We start from the raw sequence: 23,266 nt of genomic DNA, 5'->3' as shown, positions 1-23,266 counted from the left end.
TCCTCGGCCCGTTTTAATAATTTACACCCGCTCATTTTGCCACAATGGTATCCTTTACGTTTGCCCCACAGTATTGCTCGTTAAAAAGTTATATCGTATTAAATATGCTGTAATGAAACAACAACGAAAAAAGTAGTCTTTAACGATAATTGGCAATCGCCTCGAATCCCAACGAGCACTTTGTTAAAGCGCACTAAAGTGGCGAGAATTTACCGCGATCGTTTTACCCTTTTACATATTATAAATTTCGAAGGTGCCCACTAAAGACTGCTTGGCCAAACAGTCGATAATGCGTAACGGCTAAGGCATAACTGATAAATTTCGCAGTTAACCCGCACGGACAATTTATTAACCGGCCGTTAGGCGGCGCGTTATAATTTAGTGTTTAATTGTCGCTTTGCGCAACCCGCAGCCAGAATTGGTTAACTTGACTCCATTAGCGGTCGTTAAAAAAACCAGAAACGAAAACAAAGATTTACATAAGACTGGCTCTGTAAGGTTGATAACTGATTTTTGCCGTCCCTGTCCGATGTTATTATTTATATGCGTACAGTGGGCGCAGCTTGAAACAGTCCTCTACTTTATTTGTAAACACAATTTTAGTTAAATAGTGCAAATTTATGTATATTAATTTATTGTAAATCTTACGTTGTAACATGGCTGACGTTACCCTAATTCATTACAACGAGATAAACATAATCAATAACTACTAAGTAAATCAGTGGCATAACTATAACCTACTTATACAGCTTACAATCAATATATAATATATCGCTATGTACGAAATAGTTCAACCAAATAAGATTAGAAAAAATGTATGATACATTATTGTCTTTTATGCTAGTACATTTGCATTCGATTTTTTATTAAATTAACTACTAACTTAAAATAATAAAAAAATTAAACTGCAACAAAAACACAGAAGCTGTTGTTTCAACGAACAATTAAGTGCTTCTAAATTCGAAACCTTACCAAAAAGGTAAAGCTTTGTTTTTGATGGGATTTAAAGTGTGCCATGAATTATTACCCTTTAGAATTTAATTAACAAATTCAGCTGAAAGACTTTGTAAACCGTTAAATAAAAGTATATACCTTAAAAAGACGAAGCTGATTAGCGCGTGTTTGTAAGCTACCATATTCAAGTTTTGCTCCATCAAATTTTTACTTTTTCGATCTTAAAACTTTTAATTAATTAGCTACAAAACACCGAACATTATACAGAAATAAAATAAATAAGTGCGAAAGACACATGGACACAATTCAAAAAAATAAAAGTACCCAAACATGATTATATAGTCAAAATAAGATCATACGCAATGATGTATATGTTACAATGATTGGTTAAAACCGGTGAAAATATATTTTCACTAGCGTTTTTTAAAAAAATATTTCAACTGTAAGATATATAATTCTACTATTGAAAATAAAATTTAATGTGCTACTCTGAAATGTCTATAAAACTCAATACGATAATTGCGAAAGCTCCATTTTCTGTTTCAACCCAAACATAACCTAAACCATACTTGACCTATTGAAAGTTTTAAAACTAACTAGGTGTATAGTCTTTAAGCTTTTATCTGTCCCATAAGTTTAGAATACATTTAAGTTATATTTAATTTATTTTGAATATTGTTGTATTTTGTCAAACGATGTGATGTAACTAAATAAAAATACACGTACCAAATTATCCGTTTGTGAATAAATGTGATTCTACTGACACTGAACAATGCAATTAAAAATTATCTCGACTGTTTTGAGCTAGCAGAAATTATATTTATACTAGTAAAAATATACCTTAATTGGTAATACACATTTACTTCCGTTCTTTCAAGCAGTAAATTAATCAATACTTTGACACGCAGGCGCTTGTTAATAGGTGGCACCCAAAATCAGAGTGTCTAAAATTACTACTATGATATTAAGTGCTTTTCCTCGTATACATGTTAACGCGATTCTAAATATTTCTATCGCAATAAATAATACATGAATTTAAAGGGTAGTATTTGTCATCTGATACGAGATATTTACTTTTTCTAAAATAAGTGTGCTAAAAATTAGTGATTATACAATGTCAATAATTTTCTTGAGCTTTTAAAATAACAAACAGATTGTATTTTAATATATAAAATAATCAGAATAAAGCAGTGCTCCTGAGCTAAAGTATTCTTATTGGCGAATGATCATATACAGATATTTATAGTTCTTAAATATCTATTTTAAAGAATAATTTCAATATATTTAAAATTTATATATCTTTATTATTAATATCCTTACAAAACATATTATTGAACCGTGAATAGTTATTCGAAGAGCTCCCATTTTTTTATTTTAACGAGTAATACTTAATATATATATGGCGTTTTTGAGCTTTGAATAGGAACTATCCACATATTATCAATAGAGGATGTATCCCTGCAGTATGTATGATGTATAAAAATAAAATTTTACGACAGTTTCGAATGGAAATATAAAGAAAAAATAACCTAAATAAGAACGAGGCGGAGAAAAAGTTCCGATTCGTCCTCGGTTGCCCGGGTGTACCCTTTTTATTCGTAGCTATAAAAAGGGCATTTGGATGTTGTAATCTCAATTTGGAAAGCCGTTTCACTGGTTATGTTCGACCGGATATTCCTTGTATTCCGGATTGGTCATTATAAATATCTGCAGCGTTTTAAGTGGATCAAGAACGACCCTAGGTTTTCTTAATCGATTCGTCTCACAAAAAAAACGTATCGAAGATGAAGTCGTGGTAATGCGTTCGCCGACGATTGCCGCATCGAAAAAAAGTTACGCCCTCATATTAATGCGCCATTGTTGTTATTTTGATTTGGGTGTTAGACGCTTGGATGTAAATAAATAAATAATCTTATGTAAAGATGACTTTAATTTATTTTTATAAAATTTATTTGAGCAAAAATAGCAAGAAAAATCATACCCAAAAAAAAATTTATAGCTATAATTTTTTATTTCTTTAAAAACGTATCTTTATCAAAAGTAAAAACTGATGCTTTAATAAATTTAGTATGTACTTTGTATTAAATTAATTTATATTAAATATAATAAATCAGTTTAAAATGTTTTTTTAGTAATTTAGCAAAATTTACTATTTTGTGGATTTAATTTAAGTACTTATTCAAAATTGAATTATTTTCAGATTTTTAATTAGTTTTTAAATAAAAATATATCTGAATTTAAATTAAATGTATATCTTATATATGTGGCAAAAAAAGTATTTACATATAGAGGGATGCCAAAAAATATGTTTTTATAATTATTTCAAGTGCACAGTTTTTTGCTCATTAAATTCCTAATAAATTATAAGAAGTACAATTTAATAATTTTTATCTTATGTATGATTTAGTTAAAACAGTACCATTCTAACAATAGTGTTTTCAAAAGAAAACAATACAAAAACTTTTAAGATATTAAATATATCATAAATTCTCCAAAAAGTGATAACAATAAACGTAATTTCATTTTTTATACATATTTAAAAAATATAAATAAAAAACTGACTTACAATTCACTATGTATGTGAAAATAATATGACCTGAACTTACCGACAATACAGGAATATATTATATACACAATGTTTGAGAAACACAAATAGCTCCATGGTACAATATATGTATCATAGATACTCTTGCGTTGTATAGTGTATGCTTATAATAACATATACAAATATACCTACACATTTAACCGTCTAAGCTTTTATATTTAATAAATTTTGGAAGCTATTACAGCTATTGAAAACTAATAAATAATACTTAAGCAAATAATTCCACAAAAATATAAAATATTAAAAAAACATATAATGACTCAAGTGCCTAATAGAAAATACACAATAAAAAGGTTACTCAAACATAATTAATAGCTGCTCATAAATCACAAACATAATTTAATCTTCGATAAAATTAAATCAAGTCACATAATCATGCACTTAACATTCTAAGTATTCATCAAAGCCTCTCAAGCAGCCATAACAATGAAAAACACGCATCAAACTAGTATACAAGTAATAGTACATAAAAAACGCCACTTCATCGCCCCCGTCGATGGCTTTTGCGTAAAATCAAAGCATTTCGAATAAGTTTTATATACGCTATATATCCACTGTCATCGTTTAGGGCATTAATTTAAACGTTTATTACTATAGCTATAGATAGATAAGAGTTGAGCACCGTTTCGGTTTATTAGCACTGCATACCCACGTGCCTTTCTCGGTCATCCGAGCAGTATTTCGGCGTGGGCGATTAGAAACTCGATTCGTTAACAGATATTTTGAGGAACTCCTTGAAGCACTCGAGGCCTTATTAATGCCATTCGATTTACATTTGAAAATTCCTAGCTATGCTAGATTACCGTAAGTCTTGATAGAGGATAAAACAAGAGTACATTTTGACGTAAAAAAAAGTTTGATGCACAGATGATACAGTTATCCTTGCAGAAAATGCTTAAAATCATAATGACGCATTAGGGAACGTGTATAGTCATGATATTCAGATTTGCTATATAAAATATAAAAAAATAAAGACATTTAATCTTTATTAAATGCTTAAATTGACACCTGTCAAAATATGAACGAATATAATTGCAAAAACAAGGCCATTGTAAGCAATTAAAAAGAAACTCTATCGTAATGTAAGCAAAATAGTTAGTAGCCAGATGATTAAGCAAATCAAGCATTTCAAATGTCCGTTGTCAAACCATTACATAACGCTACATATTTCTTTCTTTTATATTACTTCTCCAAAGAGTTTTTTTTAATATCTTTCGATTCTAAAATGGTTTTTGATGATATTCTTTAAAATTTAAGCAAACAAAATATATGATTGTTTCTGGTTCTTTATATTAAGTTCTAAACTATTTATTTAAATGTTAATTAGTTTATAACATAATCTACTTTTATATCAATATCTCACTTGTTTATGTTACAATTGCCTTTTTATTGAAGTGTTATTAAATTAAGGCAAAGGGTCGGAAAAGAATATATGATTGCATAATATCTAAAGTCAAATATTATGGCGGAAGCGTTATGGTCTGGAGGTTTATGACAGCAGCAGGGGTATAAAACTTGTACACTTGCGAGGGTAGTATAGTGACATTTATATTAAATGTTGGAATTCACTTTAAGGGATTCCTACTAAAAACTACTCCCAAGCATGGTTGCTTTGCGTCAAAGAGTTCGACGCTTTTAGAATGGCCTACACAGTCATAAGACTTAAATAATATAGAGCATTTATGGGTAAAATTAAAAGGAAATGTTGAAACACAATTACAAATTCAAAATTGAGCTGCGAGAAAAATTGCAGATGGAATGGAGAAAATTGAAAAAAAATAATTAACAGTATGGCAAAAAGGGTTGCAGCTGTAATTAAAGCTAAGGGTATGCCTACTAAATAATAAAAAAAAAGCCTAAAATAGTAAATAGATTTATTTTAAATATGATAGTTTTTAGTTTAACAATGTGGTATAAGATTTTTAATCATAGAAATACCCGTAACAAATAAATTCAGTTTTATTAATACTAAGCACTGAAAATAAATGTTGGATACATTTTAACTAACTGAGTTAGCGAAATTATATTTATTCTAGTTAAAATTTAATGAATACAATAATATGAATAATATAATTTTAAGGGCGACATAGCGTAGTCCTTATTTGTAAATGGCCATGGGTTCGAATTTTTAATTGCAAAACTAACAAAATTAATAGCTATTTTTATCATTCTTACGGCTACGTATACCGCGTAACTATTTAATTATGTCGCTGAAAATAATAATAAGTATTATTACGTTATTTTCAAAATATCAGTATCTTCCTGCTTAATTATAATTAAAATACACAAATATTCCTCTCACTTTTTCTTTTTTAAAAATATAATCTAGAGTTGAAACTCGGCTTTTAATTAATGCAGTATATACATGTTATATAATATATGATAAAATGTAATTAAAAATCGTTAATGAATCTGCTGGCAAAGCAAAAGTAAATTATTAATTTTAATTTTTTTTAAACATAATTGACAATATCCTAAAACTAGAATCTAATTGTAATTATAAATGATGTTAGTTTATAAATAATTTGAAACTTTTAAGGAATGAATCGGTTTTTTATAAATATAGACCATCAAAATGTAATCATTATATTACACATTTTTTTATTTTAGTGCTGCTTATTGCAATACCTGAACTATTTAAGAAATCTTCTGTTTCATTTTTGGGTCACTATATATTGTAAATACTTTAATCCTGATTATTTTCTGTTTACAGTGTATCATATATAAGAATAATATTATTTGATTCGCTCCTACTATATGTAATATGTTACTAATATATTATCTTTACTCATACATTTTTCAAAAAATATTGAGATATGACGCGTGGGATCAAATAGGGAAAGGTTAAGGTTCAAGAGATAAAGAAATTTGACACATACTTCACAGTGTCCGGCATTACAGGAAATAACGGTCTGCGACCCAAAGAAAAACACGTCTTCTTCCGAGAGTAAAAGCATTATCATTTCAAAGAAATTTTGCATGTTAAATAATAGATTTAAGGATATTATACTCGGCTCAGAGACGGATCAACCCTCGTTTAGCGATCTTATATTTTTTATACCCCGAGGGGGCGGTCCGCTTCGCAAGAGAACATAATTGAGTGTGCGCTGTATCAATTTAATTCCAACTCGGAATTACGAAGTGACCTTATTGAACGAAACTGCCCTTACACTTTTCCACCTTTGGGGTGTAATGACGCGTGTTTTTCTCTCGAGTGAAAGAGACGAGATTAACACCGTAGTGTATAGTGGGGTACTTTGTGACATATTTGTAAAAAAAATGTGTGTAATTAAATTATTGCGATTCTTAAAATTTTGATAAGGTTGTAATAATGGTTAAAAGCTACAGTAATAAAGGTTTGGCTGAACAAAGCATGTGAAATAAGATATTTGGATCACCTAAGAATTTTTCACAATAACTTCGTAGACTCTCGAAAGCTATCAATTATCACAACATATACACTATTTAAGCCCATTATTTATAAGGATTGCAATAAAAGCCCTAATACTAACTATTTGTTACTGTAAATAATTAACAATAAAAATCACAAATCTTTACAAGATGGAATACAAATCATATTTGTATCGCATTAATATAGATTCATATAAAAAAAATATTTAATTTTCTTAAAAAACCTTAGTGATATGGATAATTTGATTCATTTATTATTGATCACCGTTTTTTAAAAAATAAAAATGAAAATCACAGATTATATATACATCTATATAGATGTCGATTGAAATTTTATTTTATCGTTCATGATGGGGTTAAACCGCTTAAGCGCCTCTCTCGACTCCCCACCCCCTCGCAGCGCAAGGGATTTTCCGAAGCGCAGCGCTCGCAAGGTTAGACACAAGGAAAATATATATCGAAATTGGAAATATCGCCGCGGGTCTTAGGTGTGTAACGTAATAAATCCGTTTGCCTCATTATTTTATTTGATTTATATTCAGAGTTGAATTGGGTCGCGATTTTTGCCCTCCTCACCTGGAGCCAAGCGAATATCCTTTGAGCAAACAATCATGTCGCACGTTCTCTTTTTCCTCTCTGTCCTTAGACTACTTAATCTCCTTCTTTCTGTAGCAAACCCACGTTCAAACGTTGGCAAATATCCGCAGATCTCCTTGATAAGTTATCTGTGCTGCACTCGTGTCATGAACAAGTATATAAGCCCTGTGGTTTTCACCACAAGACAGATTTTTCTTTTTCAAACTTATATTTTTTATATATATTTTAACAGTAGATTCTGAGAAAGCAAGTAGCTCTATCCAAACCTATGTTCAGCAATCATTTTTGAGTAAGTAAGTATAGGTGTATTCTATTTATATTTAGTCTAATAGTATCATTTTTGTGTATTAATTTAATAGATAATCATATGTTACAGATTTTGCGGCCAGAAAAGCTAGTAACAGTTTATTGCATTAACATGTATAAATTACGAAATATATTGATAAATCAGGTGGGGGAATTAAAATAAAAAATCTTGGAAGTCAGAGAATCTTGAGTTGTATTATTGCCGGCTGTGATTTCATCAGAGCGGTTGAAATTATCGTGATATGTTCTTGCGCTGCTCAATGAAATATATATTATTGTCACTTGTGTCGATGCGATTTATTGGCTCATCTTTGCTTCTGTGACTCCATGGCGTTTCTCCTCGTCTGTTTTTTGCATCCATCACCGCATTTTTGTCTCTGTGACTTAGTGTCACACTTTAATAATGCTGGTTTGAAACAGATCTAGTGAATCGCAAATGAGAATATTCGCCCAGAAATGCGTTGACGCCTTAACAAAGAAACGTTTGAGATGACAACTTTGGCGATCAATAACCAAAAGTAGAAGAACAATAGTATTATGCGCCGGGTAGAAAGTATTATCTAGCTTGTGTTCTTAATAAGCATTATGTTTGATTGACGTACTCAGTTGGTACAGATTTGCCCGTTTTAACGCATTGGGCTTACGTCTGTCAGATTACAACAGAAGATTTATTTCATATTATAAATATAATACTTTCAATAAGCTCATAATGGATTTCATAAACATTTTTAACGTTATCCATAAAATTAAATTTAAAAAAAAAACGAATGAAGCATTCCATTTGAGATGGTATTGATCGGTCTTGTTTAGATGTTATGTATTAAACTCTCACTATTTGATAAATAATATTAATAACAATAATGTTACACAGATGTTATAAAATCAGATCCCACTTTATAATGCAATCGTTCATGTATTATACATGGAATAGCCTCAGCCTTAATTAAACATCGATCAAACTTTGACAGGATTACAAAAGTTGTCGAACAAATAAAAGACGACACTTTACAACTTTATTTTTTGATTTATGCCACAGCAGTGCCCTTCGTGGGCTTTACATTATTATTTGGAAAATTAATTCTTACGACAAGTTCGAAAAAATAAAAATAGAAGCGTTGTGTGATTTACGATTGTGACTTTCACAAATGGCACGCGTGTATAAATTTTCGAGCGTTTCGCAATCATAAATGAGATGTTAACGTCGACGTATGATAAATTGACAATCTTTTGCCAAAAAGCTTGATTAAGAATTGACAGCTTTAAATTGATGAGCTTTAAACGCCCATCGCTTATATCGAGATGTCGTGCATCGATGTTTACACAGAGAATAATGCATTGCATGCGGAGTAGAACATGATTTATTAAGCTTTATGTTTTTTCGATCTGAAATTATATTGCTTATATAAAAAAATGTTAAGTATAAAGGATACAAATTACAATAAATCTTATCAATTAATTCTGACCTATTAAACACAATGGAATTTAAAGGATAGTGTCACAAAGCTTTGAATGAAAATAATTGTGTAAGTCGTAAATGTGAGAATGGCTACCCTGCGGAAGGAATGTTTTTTAGTTGTTCATCAACACTTTTAATGATGAGTGTATAACGCTGTAAAGCAATGCCATTCGAGGGTGGTATCCACCCCTAAGGTCAACCTGGCAGTTCGCTCGTAAACGTTTAACGAACGAAATAGTTACGTTTAAGTAGGGATGGTAAGCAGCCGTTAATTTGCGCTTAACTTTGAATGTGCCTGGTGTCACTAACTAGAAATTGTGATTCCATAATCTTTTCGAAAATCTCGAGAATGAAAATAATAATAAAAGCCCAAGGTCTGTCTGTAACAGACCGTAATAACCGTTAAAAATGTTCTGTTTTCGAATCTAAATTGCGAACTTAGCTAACAAAACCGTCTTTCTAATATTACTGTATATTTTAATTTTATATCAGACTTTATCGAGCTCAATGATAATACTGCAAAAAAGTTTTAATAAACATTAATTTTATACTGATAATCAAAACATACATATTTAAATATTATAATACAGTGTCTTTATTTTATCAACTATAACAATATACTCACGCATCATAATTTATTATTTGGATTGGAAAGTTTTTTCACAAAACCATATTTTCGAGAGCTTTTAACCCTCATCAATTAATTATATACATATAAATACTAATAATCGATACTCTATATATATATTTGAAAATTCCCTACGCATTTTGAAATCCTTATAGCTAAATATAGAGTAGTACTAGAAAATTCACTTCTGGCGTGGGATTATTACATTACTGAATGCTCGATACATTTAATAACATCTATGTAAACACGAAAACCTCATCAAGATTATTTAGACCTCAAGTTTTTAAACGTTATTAAAGATAAAATTACCATTGCCAGATTGTGTATCTATATCTTAATACAATATATACACACACAAGCACTAATGGCTATAATAGACGCCCATTATGCTTGACACCCTGCGGCTCGGATCGATGTTGGATTAAACAATTTTCTGAATTACTAAATTATCGACGCTCTGGGGCTATAGATTTAAATTCAAACGCCAAAATGATTGATTGGATTAAGATTTTTATTACGCAAACGGTCGTGTTGTTCGTAAACTTGTTTGCATTTTACGCTCAGTGAATAATTAATTTACTACAGACAAAAATTTATTTTTCATATAGTTTTAGCGCTGTGTAGTATGTAGTAAGGTGGTGGCTTTGTGCCTCTCGGAACATATCTGCAACTGAATACTATAAATATTAAAGTGCGCTGCAACATTTTGCTATGATCACGGTCTATATATTACCAGCGAGAGCCCTCTTACTTGAATGTGGGAAGACAAAGCATTTCTACGGACCAAAGAAACTACTAAATGGGCTCACCTAAATCTCAAGACTTTACTGCCCGCCACGTTGAAGTGCCGATTCAGAATACGTAATGAGAATAAATTAATTTATACACTATTTTAAAGAAAATGATCAGAATTAACGTATATAGCTCTATGCACAAACTTTACTTGTGGCTTAAAATGACTTTTCAAATTATAAAATGCCTAAATATAACTCATTTCATTTGCGAACCTGTCAGAAAATAAATGTACGTTGAACTAATGAAAATTTTGCCTGTAAGAAGAACAGGGGAAATACAATAAGCAAATAAATATAGATTTTACAATACTTCATATCATGATACCGCATGTTGTTTTATTCTTCTATTTATGGAGTTAATTAATGCACATCAAGACCATTTATATATCACGTATTAACCGAGCAACAAAATTAGGTTTTTATTTCATTTTAAAAAAACATAATTTAAAACTTGAAAATATATTTTTAAATTATTAATAAAAGCTACGTATACTGCATAACTTACATATAAAGTAAGTTAGCCTATCTTTGTTATTATATAACAGTTAAAATAAATAATAAAAAATTAGATTTAAGAAGCCAAATTTATATGATTAAGAAAATATATAATCTATGAGTGCCTCAATACATATTTTTTAGTTAAAACTTTGCACTGTTATATATGGTCGGTATTACTCTAAGGAAGCAACTCAAAATTTGGTGTTGAAAACAACGGCTATTTTCCTTAACATATACGACATCAAATAAATTATAGATTAGAATAAATTCATTTAAATTTAATTTAAAAAAACATTATAATGTATATCACAGTATGTAGGTATAATAGTTCCAACATTTATAAAATTAAATACAACAGGTTTGTTGTATTTTTTTTTTAATCATAAGCTGTCAATGAAAAACAATTTTGAATTTTATCTACATAACGTTTTAATGATACATAAGCCTTTTATAAAACATATATTTAAAAAATGCATCCATGATTCAGTTTTCACCATAAAATATATTTGTAATAAATATAAAACGCTCAAGGTGAAAAAAAGATACGTAAGTGCAATATCACGTATTATTCAATAATTCGTCACATATGATGTATTATTATGTATAAAGCTCCGCCATACCGCGAGCTTTAATAAAGCCGTCTCGAAGCCAGTACGCTTGTGTGGTGTTAGCATCGTCAGGTAGGTAAGTGGTGCTGATCAGATCCTGACCAAATCACCTCTCACCTTGCCTCCCCGGCAACTACCTGTTCCGAAGGCCTACCGCTTCGCTACCTCGCTGCCCTGCGGTGTTATGGTGCCAGGGCTGCCTGCTAGGATCGATTATTATAATTTTTTGAATCGCTAATGGACCAGCTGGGCTCGGTTCTCTTTTAACAGTACTCTTTTTTTATTATTACTATAATTCATTCCGTATACCGAAAAGTTTTTTCATGAACTTTTAAGAATAATTTACACTTCAGAAGTGCGGGATCCTATTAAAAAGTAGAACATAAAATATATTATGTCTAAATCTGCCTGGCGTAACATAAAAGCTAACATCATCATACCTACAAATATATTTTTACCTCTCGCAAATGTAATACAAAGATAGGTATTGGATTCGTCAAAAAATCATATTTCAAATAAAACCTGCTAAGTTTTTAGATGGTTTGCATTTATATGGGATTGTGTTACAAAAAGTAATATACACAATAAAAACCTACTTAATACCTATTATAAGCTCTATAATATCCATAGCCTTAAGTGTAAATTGGCTACCTCTACTTTCGAGTAAAAATGACTCAATAAAGACCCTTTAATACTACCATTTTGATACATATACTATAAAATAATCATAAAACTCAAACGTGATTGAAAGCAACTGTTTTAAAATATTTTGCTTGCTCACAACTTGTCAGATAAGAAAGTGTACGTAAATAAGAAAAAATCCACACACTACTACTGAATTTTAATAATTTAGATTTTTAAGGTATATTCAATAATTTAGTTAAAACTTATGTAGTGTTTGTATAAATATTATGGAGACAAATACTACATGGTAATTAAAAACGTAGTATTATTACCAATGAAATATGAATTTATCAAAAAAGTGTCAGTATTTTCGTTAATATTAATAAATAAAAAATAATAAGAAGTTTTAAATATGCACATTTTTTAATGATGGTGTAATGATGTAATAATTACCAAACGAATTAGATTAAACGGCTGATTGTCTACCTACTGTGATTTCTTAATATAATAATAAAACATCGATATAATATAAGAGTAAAAATAAAATTTACGGACTATAAAATTCTTTCCAAATACTTGTAGATATATATTTCTACTAGCAAAAATATAATTTAATTCATTAGCGCTAGTGAAATTAAATGCTACTCTTAAATATCTATTAAATTTAATTTGCATTTTCTATTTAAACGCAAACTTACTCTAATTGAATCAGTCGAATAAAAAACTATAGACAGTTTTAGAACTTACATTAGTGCAAGTTAGGTTTGGTTAATTCGCTTAGGTTAGATTTAGATATGTACAGCAAATGGACATTTTGAATCTTACAGGTATTGTTTATTTTTCAGTGAAGTTATATTTTTACTTGTATAAATACAATTTTCCAGTTAAAATGTAGCAAACAATTGTTTTTAAAATGTACAGGTCAATATCAATTCAACTGATATTGACCAGTAAAATTATAACCATCAGTTAATTCACTGCTTTTTTGTTTTTTTACATGTATCACGACTGTCAAATAACAGTTTATAGCAGCATATATTTTCACTGGCACCTGTCAGATAAATTATATTTTACTACTAGAAATATATCATTTTAATGCTAGTAAAAAAAATATTTTTATTAGTAACATTCAATGTAACAGATATTAAAATGCAAATTACAAATAAAATTTCAGAAGACAATTTATTTATGCATAAAATAAACTTTGTACTATTAATTACAATCGGCATTGATTAAATGTTGCAGAATTAGCATAAATAGATTATGTGCTTTTAAAATATGGTTTAAATAAAACTTAATTAACTTAACTTTAAATATATCAACATTTAGTTCCTTATAGAATCATTTTACTTTAAAAACACGCTCAGATTAAAAATCAATTTCTATTTAGATATATAATAATTAGCTTGATATTGATAGATTATTATTACTAATATGATTCAATCTCATATGAAGAGTTTTAAAATTATATATGTTTAAAAATTTTAATCTTAAGCTGTATGTAAATATATATTGTACAATTTTATACAATAAAATTTTACATTGAAACATGCTTGAAAGTATGTACCATTTCAGGACGACAGGCTTTCCCAATACGTCATGATTTTCAATACACAAACCAGAATTATAGCAACAAATATTTGGAAATAATACAATTATGGCACACCTAAAATAGATTAGCACATTCCGACATATTATTTTTCAGCTACTATTATAAATCGCCAAAAACATAATTGCGAAACTTATTGAGAAACTAAATGACTTATACAATAAAATCGTTCTCAAGCGCTGACCTCCTGGCTGTACTAGAATAAAGGACGCGATCGTGACCCTCTAGGTAATCTAAGGCTAGAAGCTAAAATTTACTCTTCCCGATGTTACTTTGTATATTCATTTTTGCATTCATTAATATGATTTAGGGGCAAAACAAAACTTAAACTCATTATTAAGGATTAAAAACGTACAATTTAAAAATATACTTAAAAATAGTAAGTATATTTTTAAAATGTATGTTTTTATTTTATCTATAAAAGTCGCGTTCCCGTCTATGTATATATGTATTAAGCTCAATTTCTACCCTAATATGGACCGACCTTCAGTATATATAGAAACAAGTATATCATATTTATATATAAGTATACCACAAAAAATAAAGTAATAATCTGTTGTTAAAGGCAAAATGCATTATTTTCATTAAAATCAAGAAAATATGCACATATTTCGATCCCAGATAAAAATGTTTATTAAAATAGTCGTGAATGTTACCTTTGAATTAACTGTTGCTGTTTTCAGATGAATCCCTCAAAACACATAAAAGTAGAAGATACACACCTGAAACAAAAAAATAAACATTATTATTATATATCCAGTTATATTTTTAGGTTAACAATATTACAATTTTTTTTAATAACTCTTAGTTAAATCACGGTATAATATTATTATATATTTTTTTATATTACGTCATACATAAATATGACAAATTGTTATTAATCTATCACAGTTATCATGACCGCTGAAAAATTAAGACCCACATACGTCACGACGATACAGTCTAGACCCGCGAGGGGTTCAGGCCTTTCCCACGACTCGCAGCTTTCGCAAAGTACATGCAGACCCTTTTAAAAAAAATCGCATGACATAAATTGCGAAACAGATATAATCGGTCCGTTTGCCCGATATTTTCACGCCTTTTACCGCGCCCGGGGTTGTGCAAAAATAACGCTTCAAATAAAATATTTAAATACGGTTTTATCGTACGCAGCCCTATTGTTACAACATATGTATAGCTTAGTTTAGTGAAAAACGAATAACTGTCATTTTACATTATTGTAATCTGAATACAACAAAGAAAATTCAGTGTATATATTATTTTTCGGAAGTTGTATCAAGTAATTCTTTTCATAATATGGATATAGAAATTAACCTTAAGCTGCCTGTTCAATTTGTAAAGTCAGCAGGCATAATCAAATCAATGCAGAGATCACTTGAACATCGATGAACAAGAAAATACTGTCATATGTCCCTACTTACGTAGGAGCATCCCTTCTGTAGAACAATGCAGATTTAAGAATTTTAGAGCAAATAGAGATTATTGGTAATGTTATAAAATAGATAATATCAACAACTTAATTTTATACATATAAAATTAATATAAAATAATCATAAAAATTTTGAAATTTTCAGCAAGGAATAAATGTAAAACTTAATATGCATTCCCCAGAAAATCTCCAATTTTTTTCAGCTTAGCACAATCAATAACGCAGTTATATTTATTACCAAATACATACAAAACTTTAAAGTTAGTAAAAAATTAAATAATCAATTGAAATGTGCTATACGATTTTTCACATTTTATCAAGTCACATATATATTTATCAAAAAATATTTATCACACTTAACTAGGCAGAATATATTTTGCAAACCTCTCTTAATGTATATTTACGCACATATTTCAAAAACGTAAGCTTTACCCAGCAATCATTTAGCATCTTACTTTTAATATAAATATTGTATTTTTTATTTACTTTCTATTATATATTTTTAACAGTAGGCGGTAGTATCTTTACCCTAAAAAGTATTCGCGTTTTTTACCAGCAAACAATATTAAAATTCATATATACAAATAAATATTTTATTTATTATTAAATTTAATATATAAAAGTAAGGCTACACCTAAATAGCGTGCTGCGCATACAGGATACACAAACGGCGGCAAAAGTATTTCGTTTTATCACTTATACACTTACATACATTAAGTTTAATTTTTACTATATTATAATATATACAATACTATGTAATACACACAATATTGAAAAAGTTCTGCGATTGTATATACTGCAATCTATTATCTGCAGATATGGTACATGTGAAATTAATAGTTCAGAGATAATTCAATATAAATCATGGTTAATATTTTTAAAACTACACACGTTGAATGCTGAAGAATAGAGTTTTTTAATCAAGAGACTCACTTAAAATAAATTAAGACTCATAATGACTTTATTAAATAATAAATAAAACCTGCTCTACTCGTCAATCCAGAAATATATTAAATCAGTACTAGTTTTTATGTGTTTTATGGATACAAAAATAAGTTTTTAAATATCTTTAAATTAAGTTGAAACATGAAGTGGAATTTACAGTTAATTTTACTGGTTTGGTTATCATAATCACAACTATATTTTATTGCTTATCCACACACTTAAACTTAAACGCAACGTTAAACAGATACGTGAGTTTTAAAATAGTTTTATAAGTCTATTGGAGTTATATTTTTATCAGCTGACTGTATTATAAATAGCTGAGAGCTTTCCTTAAAAAGGTTTGCACAAAGTTTTTATTTTTCTTTGTTTGCTTTTGTTAAGGTACTGTCCTATTTTTGTAGTATATTCGTTTTAAGTACTGGCGTTGTAATGTTTTCAGTTGTTCTACTTAACTTGGTTTACGTAAGTAAGTGTTTCCAAATAGAAGCAATTTTTTTTATTTAATTTTAATTTGATAAACAAGCAATGTCATTTTCTACCTAACTGAGCCAATGATTTTTTTATCGGTCAATAATTTTTCTTGCAGTGAAGATATGCGTTTTAAAAAAAAATATGCTACTCAAAGTGAAATGAAAGGAATTTAAGTTCATTGAATTTAAGCTTTATACTAAAGCTAAATCTTACCCTAGGAGACAAGATCATCGATAAAACATGGGGTGGAATTATCAAGAGAATTTTTTTATTCTGCTTGGACAAAACTGTGACCTGATTACGTTGATGGGAACTGCCAATTGTATATGAAAATGTGTCCTTAGGGAAAAACAGGAGTTATGAGGCGATTTAAGAAAAAGTTGCTGTAAAAACATTGCAAGAAACGGACCATAGAAAAATGAATAGATCTGCATCGCGAGCAACAGCACGAGGCTATAAAAGTGATCTCGTTTGAAAAGGAAGGGAAAGAGGCTGAAACCCACCTTATTTTAAATGAGACTAGGGATATATGTAAAATGTGTGAAACAGTGCAAAATTTCGTGGAAAAGTACCACAGCAATGGGAACCGTGAATATTTTTAACAAAAATGTAATGGCACATTTTCGTCAATCTTTAAAAAGAGGCAAAATGTCTCAATTTTTTTTAAAGTTTTAGAACAAATAAACTTAAGTTTGAAAAAGTATACGAGTGTTTAAAAATACGGGTTCGGAAAAAAATATTCGTGTAAAACTAGGTTTCACTGTACTTTAATCAAGAGTCACTTCCTGTAAAATGATTATACTAACAGATTATTGTTGTAATATCTGACTTAAGACACTTACGTCAATATGCTTTTGTAATAATGAATTTGAATGAAGCAACCTCTTCTAAATGTCATATATAAAGAAAAATTAGTCAAAAACACTACAATTGTACTGATTTTACGTAAAGCTTATTACTTTTAATGTACTGTAGAGTTTTGTAACCTACTTTCAACGTAGCCGCAACGCATTGTGATAATGCCTTTTACGTTTGCTTTAATAATATTAATGAAGCTAATTTTGATATCATCCCGATTATTAAAACACATTTTATATACATGTTTACATTTTATCCACACTCCCAATGTTGTGCTAAAACACAAACAACGTTTCCCTTCTCTCGTGTTTACAGTGTAAATTCGCATCGTTCACGCCCGGCGGAGTTGATTCGATTCGAGTCCGCGCCCTGTCCGGCGAGTCGATTACCGTACGGCCGCGTAATAAGATTTCGAAAAAAGAACATGAACGAAAGGATTTCGAAATGGAAGAAAAAAGAGCGGACCCAGGAGGATAGCGGCGACGCGATTGGTCGGCGGCGTCAGGTGCAGAGCGCGCCGGCAGCACACACAGGTATTTATTTGTTTATTTGCGACGGACTAGAGCGGGTGGGGTAGCGCACCGTTGGTGCGAGAGCCGAGGTCGACCCCGACAGGTTTTCGATTTCCGCAAAGAGCGACTAATCACGCTTAGAACCGTGCACAACTACTAGGTGCCACAGAGCGGTCGCAGAGTCGATATTCAATTTTTATTTGTAACTAGCCGTGGCACACAATTTCGCCCGGGGCCAAAGTATATCGCTCTATATATTCATTTGAATAAAAAATATTTGCAGATTATGATTGGCGATACAATCTCGAAATGCACTGTATACATTTAGTTCATGTGGCACCCGTTTTCTAAGCTTTATTTATTATTCTATTACAAATAGTAAATTATCCAGAACGCTTAACATTTGTGCAAGCTCTCGAACTTCCGAGTTTGTGCTATACTTCGATTGAAATGTGTTAGATGTGTTAGCTTCCAAATGGGCTAGTTAGGTTCCAATTGAGATGCAATTTACCTGTCTCGAGTGTGATACAGGGAGATAAATCACGTGATTTATCAAAAGCACTCGCTGCTAACTTTCTAAAAAGCCTTTATATCTTATCTACTGAGCTAATAATTTGACAGCCTAGCCATACACTCTTTCACAGTACCTACACTAAAAGCATTATTTAGTTGTTTATTTTTATATTTGAATAGCAGTAGGTAAAACTAAATAAGATTTAAATGAATTTTAACTCTACAAAATACAGACCAAAAATATACTTCAAATTGATAATAACATAAGGAAAGACAAAAATAATGACTGATAAAATGTGCAACTTTCAATGAAAACCATCCAGCAAATTAAATAGGTCGTCTAGTATATAAGCAACTCCAAAAAACAGCATTCACAACTTCGAACAAAACAAATAAAAATAAAAACACAACCGATCGAAATATTAGAAGAACACATTTACTTATGATGATGAAACGCTCGACTAACAGTAAATGTTTCTAAAATTTCAAAATGAGCGCCTTACTATATTTTGCCATATGGAACGCCAACGGTTTAACGCAACATACACAAGAATTTTCGAACAACACAAATTAGACCTCTTACTCCGAAACTCATTTTACGAAAAAAATCTTACTTAAAAATACCTCGATCCACTAGACTCATCACAACATCCATTCAACATTACGAAGAAAATACTGGCTTATTGGTCAGAGAAAAACTACTTAACTTGATTGAGTTCTACATTGTCAAAGGAATAGATGTAAAACGAATTTTAGCTGAACCATGTTTCGAGCTGTCATCAGATCATTTCCCGATACTAGTAAAATTACAGATGAATTTAATCTACAAAATATAAACTCCCATCTTACATATATAATCATAAAACTGATTGGGATTTGTTCAGAGAAAACTTAAATCAAATTATCGAAATAAAGTAGTAGTAAAGTAGAAAAAACAGTCAAAGCATTGTTTAGTTGCTTTATTAATTGTTTTGAATTTTTATATTTATTTTAATAGCAGTAGCAGTAACAAATTATTAATATATGTGAATATAATTTTAACAAAAAAATAAAATTAATAATTTACAAATACAAACCGAAAAAATACTTCAAATTTATATCACCATAAATATGATAAAATTACATTTTTACTTATATAATCAGCTTAATACTAATATTTTACTAACACGCAAGCATTACTTTCTCACAAAGAAGCGATGGTTATAACCATATTTTAAAAACATTTCTAGGCTTATATTATTTCGCTTCTACATGATATATTTTTACTAATAATTATTGTGAGAACATTATTAATATTACTTTTAAAAAAAAACGTCTTTTTAGTTATACTGTCATTAACGGATGTCACATTTTTTTATAAATAAATTTTGGACATTTTTTGCAGCATGAAAAAATATTACTTCAACGATGGCGCTTGTTCATATAATAGCTGAGGTCAACTAGTTTTTTATCTTGTCAAAGAATTAAGAGCTATAATAAAACAAATTACCAATTAATTTATTCATTTATATAAATATTGAAGCGTATATAATTTCATGAAAAAAAAGTAATTAAGATATCTAGATATTTAAGTACAAAAAATTTTCAATAAATAACAATAATTTAAAAAGTTGACAATCGCCGAAAATCTTCTGTATATGCGTTTACTTCATACCCTGACACGCAATACCGAAACCGTTCTGGTTAAGTTTTTTTATATTATTATGCATTTTTATAAATTTTCTGAACCGTTGATTTTGAGGTCAGTTATATTTTATATGGATGCTTTAAAGAATTTAAAGCATTCGCTTATTTAATATTGGATGTAGTCTTTATTTTATATTAACACATTCTTGCAAGTAATTACGATATATTACCGGCCTCTTTGAAACTAAAGAAAACTCTCATACTTTCTTCATAATTATTTAAATTACCTCAGTGGGGAGTCGTGGCTAAAGGCGCCAACACAACGTCATGCTTTTCCTGAATAAAAATATGTCAGTGGAGTAACTTAACATACTTCTCTTTATACTCTACATGCGAGAGATAAAAATAATGTACCAATCATAAAAACATATAAAATCAGATTCAAGAAAAAGTTATTTATAGTATTGGCTTTGAAGCGTAACTAATATTATACTATGTATAATTTTATATATTATTTAAATTTATCATTTATCCAAAGCTTATATATTGCCTCTCGCAGACATATATAATATTCAAATGTATTAGATTCATATAAAATTGAACAATATCAAATATCTGTGAAACCCTTAAAAGTATTTTTACAGTAATGGCATATGGTTGTGTGTTACTCTATGTCACTAAATATTATCTTGACGAATATACGAAATTTACAAAAATAATTTTAAATAAAAATTAGCATAATGGTTTATAATAGTGTTTTACGTTACTGTAAAAGCATATTTATCTCATCTCTATAAGATTGAAGTACTTTAATGCATATAAATAAATCAAATAATGCTGTAAAAGTGAAAAGTAGTATGAAAAATGTATTGGTTGCTTAATGCCATCCAAACATCATCACCACTTGTGGTTGCGCTTTGACGTGGTAATAAATTGTATAACCCAATTCTCTGTTCACAAATTTAGGTCAATCTTTTTAAAGGACGGTGTTTTTTTATAAATCCCTGACAATAACTTTCAGGTGTTAATGGCATTCTTTTAATTTTTTATATGGATTCTTACTTTGTAAGTTCCCAATTAATTTAACCCAAATTTTTAATGTAACTTTTTAATAAACCACTGATTTTTTATCTTAAGTTATCAATATATGCATAAAATGCTTGCGCTTAAAAATGATCTATCAGTCAGAAATTGATAAGAAGTCCAAACATTGTTTCTTAAAATTAATGTTTCTAATTTTATATTTATTTACTAGACATATTTAAAAATAATATGTTTAAATTAATATATGAGCCAAATACATATATTTATATATTTTAAGCGTCACTTTATTATTGAGAAATTGGAGGCTGAATGTTGATTTATGTTTAGAATATTCACACACAAAAAACAATGCCTTTCCATCTCGTCGATTAAATATCACAATATTAAATGCTAAAGAAATCATCAATTATTATGGTATCGTAGCGGCGGTTACGAGCAATAAAATTTATTTATTAATAAAAATGAAATATTACGATCGCACTGTGTATAATATAATAATGCTAGCTCGTGATGAAATATCACGTAGAGGCGCCCTGTGGGGCTCTTTTGTTCATCGATGGGCGTTGATGTGGATTATGAACAATAAAATCAACAATAAGGATGATGTGTATTTGTATTAATAAGAGCAGTAAAATTATTTTGTCCATAGTCAATTGTGGGCATGCAAATTTTATGATATCGAAAAAAGCGCGTGGTTCAAATTTTATTGCAAGCTCGAGAAAATAATTGGGAACTTTTAATTGGACATAAAAATACGCGGAGGTTTATACGTACGCCGTAACTTTGAATAACCGCGAATGTAAATGATACCTCCAAGATGTCTGCGGACGAGAATAAATGTTATTTTTTAAGAGTTCTCCTCGTGAGAGTTAACTTTTTATAAGAGTTTTTGGAATGATCGTAAAAAATATATAACCTCATCAAGAGCCGGCTGGTGGGTTTCAATTAAAACGAATGCACAAGTAATATTTTAATATTATATTATTTGCCAAAAAAGTGTATAATACCGATACGTCCAGTGGAAAGAAAATACGACGTGAAATACTTTCCGACTTAAGCCTCGGGCATACTGAAGCGAGAAGCGATACTTTACAACACAACACAGCGTGTGTATAATAATGTCGCTCTCGCGACCGTCCTATATCGCTGCCCTTGAATTAAACTTACATATATATATACGCGGGATTTTCATAAAGTTAAACATAAAGATTAACAATGTACATTAAAAAACATTTGCTGATCTAACATATGTATTTTTTTGGAAGCTAGAGCACACAATGTTAGCAATTTTATATTTGTTTAAGTAACAGTTTCCTTATAATTATTTCTAATGTCTATCTATTAACAAACCATTAAAAACGAAAATAATAATTTTATATTTTTAAATTAATTCATGACTAAGCACGGATTCTTTCTTTATTAAAAACTTAATTTCCTTTTTGCCATTTCTTACTGTGCAAAAGTACATTAAATAAATAAAAACTAATTGTCAATTCTCAAAAGAAGTTTTACCTTACGAGAAAACGAGACACATTAAACAAACATCACACTTAATGAAATTTAAAATTACCGCAGTCATTTTAAATACAAATCTCAAGCACTTTGCTGTGACTTACATCTAGTAAATTAATAAATTTATAAACTATTAAAAATATTTATTGTTCATGACTTTTTTATATTTGTCAAAACTCAATTCGTCAGATTTGATTATTTAATTTTTCAAGCAAAATTTTTACCTCGCTAAAAAGCAATACTGATTTCGTTTCTATAGATTAATT

At 29.4% G+C, this 23,266-nt stretch overlaps 1 protein-coding gene across 6 annotated transcripts in view; it reads right to left on the bottom strand.

Annotated features, from left to right (window-relative positions):
- The window catches only part of LOC148234949 (irregular chiasm C-roughest protein-like), a 306,152-nt gene that overhangs the window by 243,268 nt on the left and 39,618 nt on the right, over nt 1-23,266 (bottom strand). The window contains exon 1 of one of the 6 annotated variants that reach the window (XM_088186137.1): nt 14,747-14,812. The exons of the other annotated variants lie outside the window; for them this stretch is intronic. The gene's annotated coding sequence lies outside the window, so the exon portion shown is untranslated. Of the gene's footprint in view, nt 1-14,746; nt 14,813-23,266 lie in introns of those variants that run through there. 6 annotated transcript variants of the gene reach the window in all.

The sequence above is a fragment of the Plectrocnemia conspersa genome, unplaced genomic scaffold, assembly GCF_051122295.1.
Source record: "Plectrocnemia conspersa isolate PC_06_02 unplaced genomic scaffold, ASM5112229v1 ptg000005l, whole genome shotgun sequence".
NCBI classification, from domain to species: Eukaryota; Metazoa; Arthropoda; class Insecta; order Trichoptera; family Polycentropodidae; genus Plectrocnemia; species Plectrocnemia conspersa.
This window is presented reverse-complemented; position numbering and strand designations above follow the sequence as displayed.